At 44.1% G+C, this 21,144-nt stretch overlaps 1 protein-coding gene across 1 annotated transcript in view; it reads right to left on the bottom strand.

The window, feature by feature from the left end:
* VAT1L (vesicle amine transport 1 like) overlaps positions 1-21,144 on the bottom strand; it is a 191,495-nt gene that overhangs the window by 132,481 nt on the left and 37,870 nt on the right. The window lies entirely within an intron of this gene.

The following is a 21,144-nucleotide window of genomic DNA, read 5'->3' as shown; positions in this document are numbered from 1 at the left end:
ACTTTGCCGAAGTTTTGAAGTACACAGCTAGCACAGGATGAGGGCAATACGTTTCCAGGACCACAGGTTTATACGTCAGAAGCACGGGAAGACCAGGGGAGAGGTGATTATTTTGGTTTCTGTCTCCCTTCCTCCTCTCATACACCTACTGCTTTTGGCCACTATTTAGTGGTTGCAGGTCACAATCAACAAAAGAAGTAAAGGCACATCAGTCATAGTTTAAGAGCTTTTTTTTTTTTTTTTTCCTGCTTTCTCATTTCCAAAAAGCTCTTGGCATGACTGAAAGCAATTACTTCTCCAAGAGCAGCAAAAACTCGAACATTTTAGTAAGTTCTCCTGATACACTTAAACATCAGAGAATGAAATGCTGCATTTTGCAGAAGGACCTACTCTGACCACTACTAAGCTCTTTATAAAAAGTATTATTATGAAAGCAACACGTTTATGCCATTGTAAATCACGAAATCTGGAAAATACAGAAAACTATAAAAATGTCAACTACAATGCCATATCTCAGAGATACTCTAAATAATTTGGCTTATTCTGTTACAGTAGTTTTCTAATATGTATTATCAATAATTTTTTTTATCCACAGAATTGGAATCACACTGAATACACCACTATATACCCTGATTATCTTTTTCTTTCTAAGCTTACATTGTGAGCATTATTGTGGGTAATGACAAATTATTTAACACCCCATTTTGAATGGCTATGGAATATTCTATTATATAGATATACCATAATTCCTTTTAACCAACTATCTGACAAGAAATTATGGTGTTATAGTATTATAAACTGTATTTCAGTGAACATTTTTGTATAAGTATCTTTGATTCTAAGTTTCAGAAGCCAGAGTCTAAGTCCATCTTACCTATGACTGTATACTTTGTGTCTGGCTCATTGCTGGAAGAACTGCTGATGCTCAATGTTTGCATAGAGACTGGCTGGCTGTTTGACTAACTCTCTGGTTATCTCTTTAGAAGATATTACCAGTAGTGAAGGTGGCATCCTGTCTTTTATCAGTATACGGCAGCCCTACCAGTATGAAATCGTGAGGTCAAAGGGTTCAGTAAAATTCTAAAGAAAATATTTGGGGCAGCAAAGCAAGAATTTCTGTCATTGTGGTTCACTGAGGGATCAAGCGGAACCGGCTGGGGGCTGTTTCTGCTTTGGTATTGGGAAATCAAGCAGTCACTGGCATAATGGCTTACAAGCTGTTTTCAGTAATGAAACTGTGTCTATGTGTAGCTCACATGTTGATGACAATGTACTCACTTATTAATTCTACATACTAACGTATCCTCCCCCTGTGTAATTAAGAACCTCATTATCATTACATAGGATAGGTAAAGTTCATCCGTTTAATTTGATCCAACACTTGCCAAGCACCCACTCCATCCTAGACCCTGTGATATGTGGTGGAAGCACAGAGATGCTAAGGCCCATTCTGATTTCAAGAAGACCCGGGATAATTGCACACATTAGTGCCTGGGATTTAGAGGCAGTTAAGGCATAGCTGCTGGATGGATGGACGGACAGATGGACGAATGGACAGATGGATGGATGCACAGATAGATGAATCTAATAAGGGTAACATTAGAAAGATAATGTAGAGGGCATAGAGGCAGAAGAGCGGGAGGGGCTTCCAAGAGGAAGTGACATTTAAATGGTGAATAGAAACTTGCCAGGCAGAGGAACAAGGGGAGCTAGTCTGGCTCTCAGGGTGGAAGGTTGGACAGTGCAGAATTACATGGAGAGGATGAGCGGACAGGCTGGGCTGGAGAGAAAGTGACTGGGGAAGGGGATGATGAGGAGAGGTGTTTGTGTTCATCTTGGCTGATCATCAAAGACTTGTTCAAAGGGTTTGAATTTCCCCACAAGTGGACCCTAGGGTAAAAATGTGGGTGCATGTAGTTTAGTTGGAATGGGTCTCAGGAAGTAAGATGAACGAGTTAGGGTGGTGAGGCAGGGAAGGGAGGAAAGCCTACAAAGCGGCTTACCCCTGTGAACAACAAAGCTCTATTCTAGTGGGGCCCCTCTGAGAGGTGACATAGAACACACCTCCTAACTGTCCCACGGAGGGGGAGAGCACACTCAGGAACGTACTGCCACACTCTTAACCCGCACCTGCTGAGGGATGCGCCTGCGGCATTAACTCAGGGCTCTTGCAACCTGCCTGAGCATGGGCCAAATTGCAAACCAGGAAACAACCTCAGGCAGAGCTGTGGGCATCTGCCTGTGTGAATGGGGACTGTCAGCGCCGACCTCAGGGATGGGGATATGGCTGTGTCTGCTACACAGCCCAATGGCCAGCAGGCTAGATCTTAGCAAGCAAGCTCTGTGACTAGGAAGAAAATGCTCTTCCAATGACTTAATCTTGATGGCAAGTCCTGCCTGGGATGTTTGCAATTTCCAAAAGCTTTGCAAAGTGCTTTCTTCCTGCTTTTCACATAACTGCCTCCTTATCTCTGCTTAAATGTCACCCACTCAGTGAAGACATCTTTGATGATTTAATGTGCAGTAGGTCTCTCTGCCTGATATTCTCTATGATAGCATCTTGATCCTTTCATATATATATATACACATGCACACACACATATTTATCGTGTGTATATATGTATATATGTTTGTGTGTATATATAGCCATCCCCAGTATCCTTGTGTGATTGGTTCCAGGAGCCCTCTGTAGATACCAAAATCTACAGGTGTTCAAGTCTCTGATATAAACTGGTAGTGCAGATGTGGTGGCTCACGCCTGTAATCCCAGCACTTTCAGACGCTAAGACGGCTGGATCACCTGAGGTCAGGAGTTTGAGACCAGCCTGGCCAACATGGGGAAACCTCGTTTCTAATAAAAATACAAAAAGTAGCCAGGCGTGGTGGTGGGCACCTGTAGTCCCAGCTACTTGGGAGGCTAAGGTGGGAGAATCACTTGAACCTGGGAGGCGGAGGTTGCAGGGAGCTGAGATAGCGCCACTGCACTCCAGTCTGGGTGACAGAGCAAGACTCCATCTCAGAAAAAATAAAAAAAAATAAAAAATAAACTGGTGTAATATTTACATATAACCTATGCCCATCTTCCTGTACACTTTAAATCATCTCTAGATTACTTATAATACTTAGCACAATGTAAATGCTATGTACACAAGCTGTTATACTATATTGTTTAGGGAATAATCACAAGGAAAAAGTCTGTACCTGTTTAGTACAGATGCAGCTATCCATTTTCAAAAAATATTTTTGACCTGTGGTTGGTTGGATCCACAGATATGAAACCCATAATATAAGGGCTGGCTATATCTTATTTACACACACATACCATATGTATAATAGGTATATGTGTGTGTGTGTGTATATATTTGCTGTATAGCTATGTGCCTTTCTCCCTTACAGATGGTCCTTGAGGACAGTGACTATTTTGTTTGCCATCACATTCCAGATACCTAGCATGCCACCTGGCACATAGTACATGCTCAGTAAAGATCTGCTGGGTGACCCAAGAAGGTCCACCACCTGTCTCCTGCTCTCCCTGGCAGAGGAAGGCAGAGGCAGGTTGGTCTCTCTGCTTGTCCTCCTCCACAAGCCCAGACCTCTGGGTCTAATTGTCTCCCCATGCTGTGGGGTCGCATGGCTGGGGAGGGACCCTGAGTGAGCATAGGTTGTATGCAAATATTACACCAGTTTTTATCAAGGACCAGTTTATATCAGGGACAGGGAGTAGACTGGCCTCTGTTTGGCCCTGTGAAGGGGGGTCCAGGTCTGCACTGAACACAGCCTTTTTCTCATCGTGGGGATGGGCTCTAGAGAACAGGGCTCCTTTTAGCTGCTGCTCTTGAGGCTTAAAATATTTCCCGTTCTTAATGCATTCCTGACTGGACGTGTCTCCTAATCAACTCAAATCCTGGCTTTCAGCCTCACTGGTGTAATTAATTCCCTGGAATGTTTAGAACTTTCTGTAGGAGAACTCAGGGGTTCCTGGGAAGTAAGGTTTGCCAGATAAAATTTGTATTTGCTAAATCCAGCATCTCTCCTGGGGGTCGACCTTCTGTTGGGGCTCTGGAGATCTGGGAGTAATGTGCCCACCTCTTTAAATTGGGGCATCCTGGTGCATCCTTACCACCCTGCCAGCCCCACGAGCTTCACCCCTGCCCTCCCACTGCCCAGCTGGCTTCTCGGAGGCCAACATGACCCTATAAACCATTGAAAAAACAGCCCATAGCAAGGTCACCCTGATGCTCCCACAATAGTTGAGTGGGCAGAGGCAATGAGCAGATGGGTAGACCCGTACCTGCTGTCTCCTTTCTCATTTCCTGACCTATCTTTGTGGCTTAAAACACAGGATTTGAGAAGGACCTATCTGAGTGTGAATTGTACCTCTGTCTTTGCCAATCATGTGACTTTGGGTGACTGGCTTTATTTCAGTAAATTCTGAGTTCTTAAATCTCAAAATGAGTTGATGAGAATACGCTATACCTCACAGAGTTGTGAGCAGAAATAAAATAACGAATACAAGGCACTGAGCAGCATACTTGTCAAAAATGGAACGGGGAAAAATACATTTCCTTGTTTAATTTTACATACATATTATGCATACAAATTTACATGGTAAAATTTGAAAAATTGCTACTTGGTATTATCTTGGAATTCATTCATCCATCAATTTATCCATCCAAGGAGTTGTGAATAAAACTCAATTAGTGGGGCTGGGAGTAGAGAGAGCAGAGGTGTTTTAGGAAACTGACATTACAGTAAGAACCAGGGCCCTCGTGATTTATTTCTGGCTGCCTGTCTCACTTATCACTACCTACCCCTGGCTTTGGTCATACCCGATTCTTACAGCTCTCTCAAAGTATCATGTTCTCCTGGGCTTTTGTGCCATGTTTCTTGGCTACCTAGAAAACTCCTATTTAAGAACTCTGCTAACCTATCATTCCCCCACTCCGCACAGGAATTAATCATTTTTTTCCTGTGAATTACTTTCGTTGGTTCTGTCATTGCAGACTCCACACTCCATGCACATATTTGGTTGCTCGTTGGTCTCCTCCAGGGAACTGGGAGCCCTCTCAGTGCAAGCACTGTGTCTTACCCATTTCGTCTCTGCAGGGGCTTGTACAGGGCCAGACACGGAGTGGGCACCCATCTATAGATCTACAGGAGTGTGTTTCCAATGACTCTCAGGTTCATCAGGGCCCAGAAAGAGTTTTTAGACTTTCTCCTTGGAAAAGAGCAACCAGACTGGTTTTGAAAGCCCTTGGTAGACTGGGCGCGGTGGCTCACGCCTATAATCCCAGCACTTTGGGAGGCCGAGGCAGGCAGATCACCAGGTCAGGAGATTGAGACCATCCTGGCTAACATGGTGAAACCCCGTCTCTACTAAAAACACAAAAAATTAGCCGGGCGTGGTGGCGGGTGCCTGTAGTTCCAGCTACTCGGGAGGCTGAGGCAGGAGAATGGCGTGAACCCGGGAGGCGGAGCTTGCCGTGAGCCAAGATCGTGCCACTGCACTCCAGCCTGGGCAACAGAGCGAGACTCTGTCTCAAAAAAAAAAGAAAAGAAAAAGAAAAAAAGAAAGCCCTTTGTTGCTTCTCCCGATGGATAAAGGCTTAGACGCCACTAAGTCTTTCAGAAAAAGTGAAATCCAGGCTTTTCCTTGCACCAGTTGAGACTCGCATTTTGCCACCATATTCCAACCCCATGTAGAGCTCAGGACGATCATCTCCAGGGGAAATAGTTTCCAGGCTTTTCAGTCATGTAGGAAGCCCCCACTTTTCTCCCTTTGTCAGATCAATGAAGCCCACTCTAAAAAGCAGTTTCCAGGAGACAGGGTGATGGAATTGTCAGCTCTTTGACATAGAGGACATTCCTGTACCGTGGACAAAGTCTGACATTTGTGAGACAGAAGAGGAGGTAGTAATTTACGCTTCCAGTGTCCCATGACTACCATTAGGAGGGCGACAATCTGTCATGTGTAATGGGTCAACAAGGAGGAAATACACCCGGGCATTCCTGCCCGATGAGAGAATTATATATGAACATTTCTGAATGCTCATAAAAAATGTGTTATTGGCTAGGTGTGGTGGCTCATGCCTGTAATCCTAGCACTTTGGGAGACCAAGGCAGGAGGATTGCATGAGCCCAGGAGTTCAAGACCAGCCTGGACCAAATAGTGAGTTCCCATCTCACCAAAAAGTTTTTAAAAATTAGGCGGGTATGGTGGCATGAGCCTGTAGTCTCAATTACTTGGGAGGCTGAGGTGGGAGGATTGTTTGAGCCCAGAAAGTTGAGACTGCAGTGAGCCCCGATTGCACTACTGCACTCTAGTCCAGGCAACACAGCAAGACTCTGCCTCAAACAAACAAAAAAATGACATGTTATTGGTGCATACAAGGCCATTTGATTTAATAGTTAACTTTTAAATCCATGTAGCTTGCTTAAGGTTTGAAGCTAAAGTTACCATAACCCTTAAGATGAAGAGTAGTGAAAAAGTGTACAACAAGCATGTTTATGTAATTTGAATATTTGTCTTCTGAAATCCATGCTGGATTGTGTAATAAGATGATTTCCAATACTAAAGTTAAAAATAGCTAAGTATGCATTACATTCTAGACCCTATGCATTAAATGAGTGTTTACAAATGAGCAAGCTGAGACTTCGAGAGGTGAAGGAATGTGCCCCAGGTCTCACAATCATCAAATAGCAGGGCCAGGAATCAAACACATATCTGCCAAGTCCAGAGCCCTAACCACTGCATTGTCCTACCACGGGAGTAAACATATTCATCACTAAGTTGCTGTGTATTTTACAAATACAACTGGTCTGTAGTATTTTCTCCTGACATGCAAAACGAAATGAGTGTTCCTAGGATGAGGAGCACAGATCTGAATACCAGACAGATTTTATGGATACAAAATAAAAAAGAAACTGAAGAAGATGAATAGCATCTAGATACTCTTTATCGGTTGTTTTTCTTGTTATTTTACAACAAGAATGGAATGCTCCTGATACTCTAACTACTAGCTTTATGCTACAGAGAGAGGTCAGCCCTTCCACCAGCTGGGCCAGCATACAGAGATGTTTAAAAGGGGAAGAGGCCATAGGTTTGGTTTTGAAAGATTGTGAAATAGCCATTCACGTGTGCCCTTTTATGAGAACTTCCCTGACTACCTGCCTCCCCACCTAATATGCTGGACTGCCCATTTGCTTTTATGAGCAAACACTAAAACGTGTACAAGGTAATGATTCTGTTACCTATTATCTCTGATGTAGGGCATGATATTGGCATAATCACAGCCACCACTCACTGCAGGCTCTCTTGGAGAGCTAATGATTCCATAGATTATCTCATTAAACTTCACAGCAACCTTAGGAGGGGAGGTGTTTTGCCAATTTTACACATGAGGAAACTGAGTCTTAGAGAGATGAAGCAGCTTGATTAAGATCACCCAGCAAGGTGCGGAAGCTAAGATGCAAATATAGGTCAGTCTCACCCCAAAGACTCTTAACTCTATGCCATCATAGACATAAATGACCATACACTCATTCAGGGGTTGACATTAAAGATCAATACATTCTTTAAATCCATATTTAATGTGCTTTGCGTGTTCTAAAGCACCTCCATGCAATGAGGGTGATATTTAATTCTTATTGAACTGCTGAGCATCAGGTTCTGTTCTAAGTGCTCTGCATCAGTGGTTCTCAAACTTGAGCATGCATTAGAGTCTCCCGGAGGGCCCATGACAAGACAGATTGCTGATCCCGCCCCAAGGTTGTGTACCACCCAATCACTTACTGTCATTTCTTTCTCTATTCTCCTTCTCACTTGTCATACTCTGGTCAGTTTGTCAAATGCCCAGGTCTCATGTTCTTGCCCATTCTTTTTTTTTTTTTTTTTTTTTTTTTTTGATATGGAGTATCTCTCTGTCGCCCAGGCTGGAGTGCAGTGGCGCGATTTCGGCTCACTGCAAGCTCTGCCTCCCAGGTTCACACCATTCTCCTGCCTCAGCCTCCTGAGTAGCTGGAACTACGGGTGCCCACTACCACGCCCAGCTGATTTTTTTGTATTTTTAGTAGAGATGGGGTTTCACCGTGTTGGCCAGGATGGTCTCCATCTCCTGACCTCGTGATCTGCCCATCTCGGCCTCCCAAAGTGCTAGGATTACAGGCGTGAGCCATCACACCCGGCTGTGTTGTTGCCCATTCTGAAAACACTGTATCCTTTCCCCGTTCATTCCCTTCACCTCTCATTCCCTCCCCCTCCTTGAGACATCAGTCCTCAGTTTAGTCCCTGAGCACAGTCATCTTGGGTCCTCTAGACCAGGCGCTTGCGTCCTCATGTTCTGCGGCAGCTTTTACTCCTCCCTCTAGTACCAATTACCACTGCCATCGATGACTAATGTGCCTCTTTGTAAGTCTATATCATATCCACAGGACTGCAGGCTTCAGGAATATGGGATGAGACCTGAGTTTGCTCACTGTGGAATACCCAGAGACCAACACAGTTACCCCCAGGGCTTGTACTTGACAGATGCTGAAAGAAAGAGATGGGGGTAGGGGGTGGAGAGAAAGAAGAAAGGGGAGAAAGAGAAGGAGGAAGGGAGGAAGGAGAGAAAGAGAGAAGGAAAAGAAGAAGGAAAGAAATAAGAGAGAGAAAAAGAAGAAAGGAAGGAAGGAGAGAAGGAAACGTAAAAGAGAGGAAGGGAGACAGAAAAAGAGTGAAAAAAAAAGGAAAGAGAGATGGAAATGGACAGAAAGACAAAGGAACAGACAGGCAGGGAAGGAAAGGAGGAGGGAAAGGGAAGGAGACAGGAAGTATAGATCAGTTTGTTGCGGTGGGGAGAGGGACATAGCTTGTGTGAGGGGCAGGGAGTGCTCAAATTTCATCTCTATCTTGTCGTGGAGTCGGACACCCAGACGTGTTGAGAGCAGGGGGGTGAGTGCAAGGAAAAGGGAAACCGCCAAATTTGCCATGACATGAGCTGCAAAATGAACACAATCAGAGTGACCAGTGGCCAGCCTGGGTGATGGGGTGCCAGGGCCAACATCCTGGTGGGTGTCAGTGAGAACAGAGACCACGCGCCTCAAAGGCAACGAGGCTGCTTCTTGCTACACACCTCCCTTCCCCAAATGAACTGATTTTTCTTCTTAATAAAGGCAATAATAATCTAAAAAGCAACTGTGGCCTTTTGGGTATGTCACTGGGAAAGTGGATGGGTCCCCAGAGTCATATAAACCCGGCCAAGAGTAGTCCCTGTGTTTGGAGTTCTCAGCATGTATCCAAGGGGCCAGAACTATAGAGCTAAATTTTCCCTAAAGTCTAATTATTTCATATGTGGTCAAGGAAAGTGATGTTTGGAAGGGGGCTTGAGACAATCTCACCAGTTCATAGAGCATGGAGCAGCGGCTGTCAGGGAAGATAGACCAAGGGAGATGAGATCGGCTTTCTTTGCCCCTCGCTCTAGGTTTCAACCGTCAACCTAACCTGTTTGCTTCTGGCTGTAAATGCCAAAGTATCGCTGGGTAATATTGTCTAATGAGACAGTGATAATAATGATATAATAGGAATAATAGCAGCTAACATTTGAATTTTCTATGTGCCAGGGAGCATCTAAGTCCATTACAAGACCCCCTTTTTAAAATGCCATATAATAAGGATACAATACGTATTAGACCTGTTCTTTAGAGATGAAGAAACAAAGTCCAAGGAAGTTAAAGTACTTGCTCAAGCTCTGTCACCTAGAAACCAGAGAAGCTGGCATGAAAACCAGCTCTGACTCCAGAATCTGGACCCTTAAGTTTCATACCATTTTTATAATGTACATACTGCTGGTTTTGGGCCTTTTCTGTCTTCTTTCCCTTGATTCTTTCATTTCTTCTACAAATATTTCTGAAGCAGCACCAATGTGCTGGGTACTGAGATCAGTGGTTGGGATACAGGGGATGAAGGGTTCACACCATCCCTGCCTTCACGAACACAGCAGCCTGAGGTTTAATTTCATGGACACAGGAGCCTGAGGTTTAATTTCATAGATGCAGCAGCTTGAAGTTTAATTTATGGACACAACAGCCTGAGGTTTAATTTATGAACATGGGAGCCTGGGGTTTAATTTCAGCTAGATAGTTAACATCAAGGTAGCTCCAGGCACCAAATCTGCCTGACCCCTTGAGAAATCGGCTGTGTCAACTAAAGATCCTCCCCTCTTCCTCAGCTCCTGGGAAAACCCAGGTGATCCTTAACTCATAGAGGGAAAGTCGACCAACAAAACCGGTGGAGTGAAATCCCTTCCATCTCACTCTAGGCAGAGGCAGGGCTTCTTTCAGCACTGCCTACCTGTCAGCCCAGCCTAGCACTTAAACACATGGGCTCTGTATTCAAAGAGAGTGCACATGCCAGCTCTTCCTCTCTATAGCTGTGTGACCTGGAATAAGTTACTTAACCTCTCTGTGTCTCAGTTTCCTCTGTTAAAATGAGGTGTGATAGTATCTTATAGACAATGTATGGAAATTATTGAGCTCAATCTACTTTAGCTCTTCTGTCTTCCTGAGCTTATATATTTATTCAACTAATATTGCATAAATAAATCTGTCACAGAGGCCAAATTCACCTATACAATATTTATAATAAAGTTAGTTCATTTGAGTCAATCATGATTTACGGTCAAGGAGATAAAAACAATTAAAATAAAGAATGAGTGATGCTTTTTCAGCAATAGACATGGATTGGAAGAGGTGTTTTTAGATCTATATATTTATATATTTTTAACCTAAGGCATTTTGCTGCTATGAGGAATCCAGTCATGTGCTGTTGGCATTAGAGATTTCTGGGAGCAAGGAGGCGGGGCCCTCATTCCACAACATATCTCAGAAATGTCTCTGACATTTTGGAAGGCAAAGGCCTGTTTCCCAGGGTCAGCAGTTAGGGAAAGAGGGTCTTAATCATTCCAGTGAGTCCCCAGCCATAGCCCTTCCTGCTGATGTGCAGATGCAGTTAATCCTCATCGCTTTGATTATTCATGAAAGACATGATAAAGCCATTTAGTTCTCTTTAAATTTTCAGGGGTTCTGTTTCCCATTATTGCAGGACCCTGGGGACCAGGTATCTGGCCATAGTGAAATCTCCCTTATCGTGGGGCTCACAGTGGGACAGGCAGAAAAAATGAGGGAGGTGCAGGTGTTTCTGAGGCCACTGTGTGGTATAGTGTCAAGAGCACTGAATCGGGGGTCCCTAGCTCTCTACATTTGAGTTCAAATTGGATCCTCTGACTATAATTAACATTATAGCCTAGAAAATAACACTGAAACTCTTAGTCTCAGAAATCAGTGGGGGTTTAGTCATGTGCCAAGCACTGCCCCAAGTTCACAAGTAATACCTAAGGCTGGCACTAACATCACCCCCACTATACAGATGAAGAAACTGAGTCTTAGTGTGGTTAGGAAGATGGAGCTGGGACTAAACCCAAGGAGTCTGACTTTAGAGCTCATACTCTGTTCTCTTCTCTGTCACATACTATTCAACAGGGAGGATTTTAGGAGGGTTAAATGAACAGCATTTTTTTTTTTCTTCAGACAGAGTTTTGCTCTTGTTTCCCAGGCTGGAGTGCAAAGGCATGATCTTGGCTCACTGCGACCTCCGCCTCCGGGGTTCAAGTGATTCTTTTGCCTCAGCCTCCCGAGTAGCTGGGATTACAGGCATCCACCACCACGCCTGGCTAATTTTTGTATTTTTAGTAGAGATGGGGTTTCACCATGTTGGCCAGGCTGGTTTTGAACTCCTGACCTCAGGTGATCCACCTGCCTCGGCCTCCTAAAGTGTTGGGATTACAGGTGTGAGCGACCATACCCAGGCATGAACAGCATGTTTGAAGAGTCTAGTACATAGTACTTGACTGACAAAAGTGAGTGTATGTCTTAATTCCCTTCTAGCTCTGAGATCCCATGCATTGCCTGCTAGTTGGGGCCTTGAAGGAAGTGGACTCAGCACAGCTGGACCATGGGATGATGGATGGAGTGATGCTGGGACAGCCACAGGGGCCATGAAAAGGGGACCTCATTTAATGAATATTACATACCAGAGGCAGCCAAAAAATCTGGAAGGAATATTCAGACTGTTGGATAGCATGAGAAAGAACCCCAAAGACTGCTTAATAGATTTAAATTGACAAGATCACTGGGAATGATTTTTCCTCCCCCTGGGATTAACTCAGTTGGCAGGGCTCTCCTTAGTTCAGCAAATAACTCTTCTAGAATATAGAAAAAATTGGCTTGTGACAGCTTTTTGATTCACAAGTATTTACTGCATTTACTACGTGGCAGGAACCAGACACAAAAAGAAAAAGAACCAGTTGCTTTGATGGAGAGGCTTATAGGTTTGGGGGAATGAAATTAAGAAAACAAAAGCAAACCAACACTTAATAGTAATAACAATAACAATAATAAAGATAGCTAACACTTACTTTATGCCTGGTCCTATGTTTAGTGTCTCCCAAGCATCAGCTCATTTAACATACACAGAGACCCTCTGAGGAATAAATGCATTGTTATTATTCCCATGACGTGAATGAGCAAACTGAGAAGTATTTTGCCCACGGTGGTAAGCTTTGGACATAGACTGACTCCAGGGTCCAGGCCATTAATCTTAGGAAAATGAAGGGATGAGGAGGATGCAGTCTGGGATGCAGAAAAGCCTAACACATGGTAGGTGATGTCAAGGGCCTGGAATCTTAGTGGTTTAAGATAAGAGAAGCTGCTTCTTTTGTTCTCCCTTGCTCACATAAAGCTCAAATGCAGGGACTGGATAGAGACGGGGGATAGGAGAAGAGAGTGGAGTTATTCAGGGTCCCAGGCCGATGAAGGCTCTGTAATCTTTAACACGGGCTTCACAGGTTGACTTCAACACCTACCAGAAAACTGGGGAGAAAGAAAGAGAGATCATGGAGGATCTCACAGGACGGGGCAGGCCTGGCAGTGATGTGCATCGCATACCTCTGTCCATGTTTCGTTGGTCCAAACTCAGATGCATGGGCCCTGCTAGGTACTAGGGCAGGGGGCAGGGAGGATGGTTTAAAAATGCAGTCTCTGGCTGGGCAGCTGCTTACAAGCAGCAATTCTGTCCATAGAAGCAGACTACAAAGCTTCTATAGAACAGGCAAGGGCCACACACCTTACAGAGGCTGCAAGTCCTTCGGTATTACTGAAGTAAGGAGAAATAGAGGAAAAGTGGACAGAGAGAGAGAGAAAGAGAAAGGAAGGCAAAGGCCTAGATAATGAGAGCCGTGTGTGTCCAGAAGCTAAGGGGACTGAACTTGTCCTGAGAACAATGGGAGCCGCTGTGGATTCGCAACAGGAAGTGACAAGAACAGATTGGTATGTGTGGAGAATCATTCTGGTTGCAAGTAAGGAGTGAAAAGAATAAGGAGAGGAAACTAATGAGGAAGCCTGTTGAATAGCTGCTGCAGTCACCTGGGGAGAGATACTGGGGCCAGAAGTAAAACAGCAGTGAATGGAAGAGAGAGAGTTAGGTGATGTAAGAAACGCCCTCCTGTCCGGAATTCTTTGTATGGAGGCCTACCCCCATTCCACGTCTCATGAAAGCCCAGCCCACCTCCACTTCTAATGAAGCCCCCCTCACCTCTCATGAATGCCTATTCCCACTTTCACTTCTTTTTTTTCTTTTTCTTTTTCTTTGAGACAGAGTCTCACTCTGTCACCAGGCTGGAGTGCAATGGTGTGATCCCGGCTCACTGCAACCTCCGACTCCCTGGTTCAAGCAGTTCTCCTGCCTCAGCCTCCCTAGTAGCTGGGATTACAGGCACACACCACCACGCCCAGCTAATTTTTGTATTTGTAGTAGAGACTGGGTTTCACCGTGTTGGCCAGGATGGTCTCCAACTCCTGACCTCGTGATCTGCCCGCCTCGGCCTCCCAAAGTGTTGGGATTACAGGCGTAAGCCACCACGCCCAGCCCACTACCACTTTTCATGAAGACCCTCCTCCTCCACCCTTGTTCAGTTTATCTGCTTATCATCCACAGATTAGCATTAAATGCCACTTCCTTGGGGATGCCTTCCCTGATTCCACCCCTCACCTCCTCTGGTGCAGGTCAGGTCTCTGTTCTCAATACTCATATCACCTTGTATCTCCCTGGTGTAGCACTTGGCAAAGTTATCCATGTGACTATTTGATTCATAGGCCCATCAATGTCTAGGGCTTCTCATTGAAAGAAGAGAATCTGTCTTATTCCCTACTGAACTCCTAGCGCCTAATTCAATGTCTTGAACAGAGTAGGCCCTCACTGCATATGTGCTGAATGAGCGAATAAGTAAATGAATGAATCACAGGATGTGGAAACTTGTAGCATGTTGAAGAAGAGCAAACCATGATTCTTGGGTTGCTGACTTGAGTAACTGGGTAGATACTGGTGCCTTTTAGGGTCAATGACGGTTTTCTTTTCAACAAAATATACTCCTGTGGTGATGCTGTAGCTGGTTTTGTCTCTTCTGCTAAAACTGTATGAGTGTATCTTGCATGTCCAAATCCTTCAGTCACTGAAGATCGTCACTTGCTCCATGCTCTTGTGGTTTAATGATAAGATGATGTTGGTTCAGGGAGGACCACAAGTGCTCAGGCACATAGATGGTGTGGAAAGGCCTCACAATGCCCCCTTTATAGATTCTTCCCCTCCCTTGTGTGGTTTATCCTTTTAAATAGTTTGAATGACACTGGGAAATGCCTCATCCATAACGAATAGAATTTAATCATTGAGTGGTTACCAAATTTAACTCCATCTGAAAGTTAAGCTCTGCTTTCCTTTCCAAGGTCTATGGTCCAGCCCAGGCTGTGGTGATCAGAGAAGCTTCTCTCAGCCTGCTTAGTGTTTTCCCCAAATGTCTTAGCTGGATGCCTGTCGAGAAAACCTCATCTGAGCCCGGTAGAGATCCAGGAATGCTTCTTCCAGCCCTTCCTGTGACTTGCAATTGGGACCAGACTAGAGGAAGTTACAGCTGTCTTTAGGTTGTCTCTAAATTGTCCTCATGGTAGGGAAAGCTAAGACCACATCACGGTGGAGCTGGAGAATATGCCTAGAGGTGAAAGAATTTGAAAACTCATTTGCCTTCGTGGAATCCTCTGGGTAAAATAGTCTGTCTCTCCGTGTTTCTCTCCAACTCTTTATCTTGGAATAACTTTAGTTTTACCGAGAGGTTGAAAAGACTATACAGAGATTTCCAAGATACCGTTTGCCCATACTTCCTTAATGCCAACACCTGACATTGCTATTGTATACATCAAAACTAAAGAAACAACACTGGGGCTGGGCACGGTGGCTCACACCTGTAATCCTAGCACTTTGAGAAGCCGAGGTTGGTGGATTGCCCGAGCTCAGGAGTTCGAGACCAGCTTGGGCAACAAGGTGAATCCCTGTCTCTACTAAAATACAAAAAAAAAAAAAAAAAATTAGCCGGGCATGGTGGTGGGCGCCTGTAGTCCCAGCTACTCGGGAGGCTGAGGCAGGAGAATCGATTGAACCCGGGAGGCAGAAGTTGCAGTGAGCCGAGATCAAGCCACTGCACTCCAGCCTGGGTGACAGAGCGAGACTCCATCTCCAAAAAAAAGAAAAACAACAAACAAACAAAAAACACAAAACAAACCACTGGTACCAAACGGTTAACTAAACTGCAGACTTTATTCTGATTCCATCAGCTTTTCCATTAATGGCCCTTTTCAGTTCAGGAAACCATATTTTGTGTGTATTTCTCATAGCTCCTTTGTCTCTTCTCATCTGTGATGGTTTCTCAGTCTCTTCCTATGGTTTTCATTACCGTAACAGGTTTGAGGAGTACTGGTCAGGTATTTTATAGACTTTCCCTCAATTTGGGCTTGTACTATGTTTTATCATGATTAAATTGGGGTTATGGGTTTGGGGAAAGAATATCAGAATGGTAAAATGTCATTCTCATCATCTCAGGGAGTATGACACATACATGGAAGCAGTACCTTTTCTGCATCAAATATTTGGCCAGGAGTAATTCAATAAAAATTTATTCAGCCACTGATAGGTGCCCAGTACTATGAATATAAAGAAACCTCTCCCTCCCTTCTGCTCTCTTTCTTCTCTGCCTCATCTCCTCTCTTCTTACCATTTATAGACTATATGTCAAGTATTCTGCTAAGCCCTTTGTTTCTCCCTTAATCCTTACGTGAGGTAAATGTTACCATTTTCATTTTATAGAAACTAAGTTCTTTGCCTAGTGTCCCCCCACCACCTATTAAATGACATAGCTGAAGACTGGATTCAGGTTTGCCTGTCTTCTTCTTACCAAACAACCCAGCCTTCAGTAGATGATAACTCTGCCCATGAAATGTTGCTGGGAGGATAAACCATGTATTATTCTGTTCTCACACTGCTAATAAAGAAATACCCAGGACTGGGTAACATAAAGAATAAGAGGTTTGGCCGGATGCGGTGGCTCACGCCTGTAATCCCAGCACTTTGGGAGGCCGAGGTGGGCAGATCACCTGAGATCAGGAGTTCGAGAACAGCCTCGCCAACGTGGTGAAACCCCATCTCTACTAAAAAAACAAAAATTAGCTGGGCATGGCGGCTCGGGCCTGTAATCCCAGCTACTCAGGAGGCTGAGGCATGAGAATCCCTTTAACCCAGGAGGTGGAGGCTGCAGTGAGCTGAGACTGCGCCACAGCACTCCAGCCTGAGAGAGTGAGACTCCATCTCAACAACAACAAAAAAGGATAAGAGGTTTAATGGGCTCACAGTTCCACATGGCTGGGAGGCCTCCTAATCATGGTGGAAGGCAAAGGAGGAGCAAAGTCATGTCTTACATGGTGGCAGGGAAGAGAGCTTGTGCAGGTGAACTCCCCTTTATAAAACCATCAGATCTTGTGAGAATTACTCAGTATCACAAGAACAGCATGGGAAAGACTCCTCCCACTGGGTCCCTCCCACAACATGTGGGAATTATGGGAGCCATAATTCAAGATGAGATTTGGGTGGGGACACAGACAAACCATATCAAACCATAAACAAATGAAAGGCTGTAAGGATTCTCCTATAGCTTTTATTAAAGGGTTAAGGCTACCCAGACAAGAGAGGACAGTATGGCTTCCCAGAGGAGCTGACATCTGAATTGGGAGAGAATACCATTTTGGAAAGAAAAAAACAGCATATGAAAAGGCACAGACGTTCAGAGCTTCAAATTTTGCTACTTTGATGCTATTAGATTACATTAGGAGTACACCATAAGATAAAGAGTGTTCTGAGTAGAGTGAGAAGGTCAGGGTGGCTGGAGGGGAGAGTGCTGATCTTGCCTCATCTTCCCTGAGACAGTTTCTGAAAAGGCACAGAATAGAGGCGCATCTCATGTCCCTCGAGGGGCTGGCTGGAGGTGGTGGACCAGTGACAGCATCAAATGGGGTCAGGAAGCCGGGGCACATGCTGGCACCTAGGTTCACTTCATCTTCTCTAACCCTCAGCTTCCACTTCTGTAAAATGGGAATGATGCTTGCTTACTGCCTATAGTAATCTCTGCTCAGATGATATGATGATAAAGGTAAGAGGACTCTGAAAACTGCAAAGCATCAGATATCAGACACAAATGCACATAACCTCACAGGAACAGTAATGCCACTCTCCAGAAACGGAGCACACCCAGATTAAGAGGCTCAGAGTCACAGCAGCTTCATCAACAAGGCTCATTAAACGGGACTGGCAACAAAACTCAAGGTCCCAACATGAGTCTCATTCTGTTACCTATTTTGTTACTTTTCCTTTAAAGGATTGTGACCCAATTTTCAATCAGTTTCTAAAGATCTCACTAAGAGCACTGCCATTTGGGGCCATCTTGTCATGCTATTGTCAGAGGAAAACGATGTCCTCAAAGATATGACAGAGCATGGAGGCAGTGGGCAATTCCAATGAGACTGTATCCTGCTCCAGATTGAATTATTTTTCCATGCTGTATTCAGGTTTCCTTAAAACCATAGCTAAGTTTGGTATTCCTCACATGCTGTCTGCAAAGTCCCCATCTCAGCCTTTGAGGAAACTCGGACAGAAGTCTTGGTCCCATTAGGGCTACACACTTTACATAACCCTATTTAGGAAACTTTGCGCCAGCTATTACTAGGTTTAATCTTCTTTGTCATCTCATCTACATCAAGTTAGCAAATATGTACCTGGGCCCGTCTTTTGGATCTTGAAAACATCTATGCTGAGCACTGGGTAGAGGTTGAACAAATATTTGTTAAATGAAGGACTGAAGAATCTGGGCTGGCTCTCCCAACATTTTGGGCTGTTGAATGGAAAAAGAAGAGGTTTTGGAATCAGCCAAATCGAGGTACGAATCCTAGTTCTGCAATTCGCTACTTTGATTTTCTTCAGGCCTCTGCTGGCGGGCCATAATGAAAAGGGAAGGAGAGAGGCAGCCCCAGGAAAGTGGTAGTATCGGTTTCCCGTAAGTGGTAACAAATTAACACAAACTTAGTGGCTCAAAACACAGATTTAGGATATTAAATTGCTAGAGGTCTGAAGGGCAAAATGGGTTTCGCTGGGCTAAAATGAAGGTATTAGCAGGGTTGTGTTCCTTCTGAAAGCTCGAGAGGCGAATCCATTTCCTGCCTCTTCCAGCATCTACAGGCCACCTGCTTCCTTGGTTCACAGCCTCCTCCTCCATCAGAGCCAGCAGTGTAGCTTCTCTCAATCTCTCTCTGATTCTTCTACTTCCCACTCCCACCTTTTTTATTTTTTATTTTTTTATTTTTTTGAGATGGAGTTTTGCTCTTGTTGTCCAGGCTGGAGTGCAATGGCACGATCTCAGCTCACTGCAACCTCTGCCTCCCGGCTTCAAGCGATTCTCCTGCCTCAGCCTCCTAAGTAGCTGGGATTACAGGCATGCGCCACCATGCCCAGCTGATTTTGTATTTTTATAGAAATGGGGGTTTCTCCACGTTGGCCAGGCTGGTCTCGAACTCCCCACCTCAGGTGATCCGCCCGCATCGTCCTCCCAAAGTGCTGGGATTATAGGCGTGAGCCACCGCGCCCGGCCCCCACTCCCACCTTTAAGGACTCTTGTGATGACACTGGGTCATCCTGAATAACGCAGGATAACCTCCCTATCTCAACGTCCTTACTTTAGTCATACCTGTAAAGTTCCTTTTGCCAGGTAAGGCAACATACAGGTACCAGGGACTCACTGGTCTCTCCCTGCAGGGGAGTGTGATGGTGTGGGCTCTCTGCAGGACTCCTTAGATTTTGTAAGACAGTGCCCCACCCATCCCAGCTCAGCGGAGTGTTCACATACGTGGATCTGCACTTGGCCAAAAATCTCTTCTCTAATGGTAACCTTGAACTGCCACACACCACCTATCAAATCTCGTTTCAGAGAATGCTACTCAAAGAGACCAGCCCATCTGAGAGATGGGTCCAACTGCACTTTTCAACTCTGTCTGAAGATTAAACCAGACCACATCCTTTTGGCCCAAGAATATATGCTCTCACTAAATTTTGCTTTACTTTGATGCTCTTAGATTACATTAAGAGTGCACCGTAAGAAAAACCTTCATGGAAATAGTTGCATTTACTATAACAGCTTTGTTGAGGATGTTTATTGCATTTCAGCATACATTTCTTATGAGAAACCACAGAGAAAGAAAGAGTCCTCTGGTCCCCAAAACCAGTGTTAGTTATGGTTACCCCTAGTAACAGTTTTATTTCAATCAAATGAACACTAGTTCACATGGATGACCATTTCCCCCTATTTTCACTCACTATTAGAAAGCTAAGAGACAAAATTGTTCATCTTCAGCAAAGCTTTAGGACAACATAGCCTGTGCTATGTGCATTGACTTATTTTCCAACCCTCATTGTCCACTTTCCCCAGTTCCTTCACCTGTTTTACACTTTAGTTGGTATTGTTGGTAGCATCTGTAAGCCCAGAATAGAGCACGATAAAAACTTTTTTTATTTTCCAAGATTATTTTCCTTTTGTAAGACACATGCCCCTGACACATTCTTCTTTGCTCCAAGACCAAAACAATAAAAATAAAAACGTGAAATGAAATATCATAGATGTCAATGTATAAATACTAATTCTCAGCAGAACTGAGTCCAGCATCATTGTAAAGACTGAAGCTTATGCTGATAGTATGAAAACAAGTCTCTAATACTTTGTATGCTGAGCACACTAAGATCATAAATGCCAGCATTCTAAATGGCTTGCTTGCTGTTAACAGATTCACTGGAACTGAAAGCCATTTCTTTTCTACGGGATGCTTAGCTTTTATTATGTCTTTATTCATGGTCGAAAGGTATCAGCAAATTTGCTAAAGTAATTGAAGATATTTTTCTTAAGGCATTCCTAAAGTTTCCTATCTTTGCCTTCATGGTTCTGGATGTGAGCTTGTTTTCTTAGATAAAAACAACGGAAATGTGCTCTGCACTATATAGAGTTTTAATAGTTACAGAAAGCCAAGTTTTTCTTTTTTAAAATCAACGGTATGCTAGCAAAACCTCCAGTGAAATATCTCTGAGATACACCAAATCCTAAGAGTTTATTTCTGAGTTCATCAAACTACAGAATCAGTGACTCTGAGAACCTCTCAAAGCCTCTAAGATAGGGGATTAATCTCTATATCCACAGAGTCTAGAACATGTTATGTGTTTAATTAATATGTTTTGAACTAGTAGGTAGTACCTTCCACTCTCAGAAACACTAACGTTCCACCCAGACCCCAGCAGACCAATGACAGACATAGTGCTTGCCATGTAGCGGGCATGCAATATACACTGAATGCCCGGCAATGAGACACAGACAAACCATGGGAGAAGTTTCTGCCATCCCTGAAATCCAGAGCAGAAATTTTGATTTCCACCATTCTCCGCCTTGGCAGAGACACACCTGACAGATGACACTGACATGTGCAGCCACTTTCATGAATGTACTTAGGTTTATGTATGATTTCTAGTGTGCTGGTACAATCTCTGCCCACCTTTCTCCCACTCAAGAAAATATAGCAGAATACAAATTAATAAGAATGTCATTAATATGGGAACCATCTCAAGTCCACTGCAATTTACTGAAAAAACTAAATCACTGACAAAATGACCATTTTGTCTTTTCAAATAATAGCAGTAGTAGA

Source organism: Pan troglodytes, chromosome 18 (assembly GCF_028858775.2).
Source record: "Pan troglodytes isolate AG18354 chromosome 18, NHGRI_mPanTro3-v2.0_pri, whole genome shotgun sequence".
NCBI classification, from domain to species: Eukaryota; Metazoa; Chordata; class Mammalia; order Primates; family Hominidae; genus Pan; species Pan troglodytes.
Note: the sequence above shows the minus strand (reverse complement) of the source record. Positions and strands in the feature narration are given on the sequence as shown.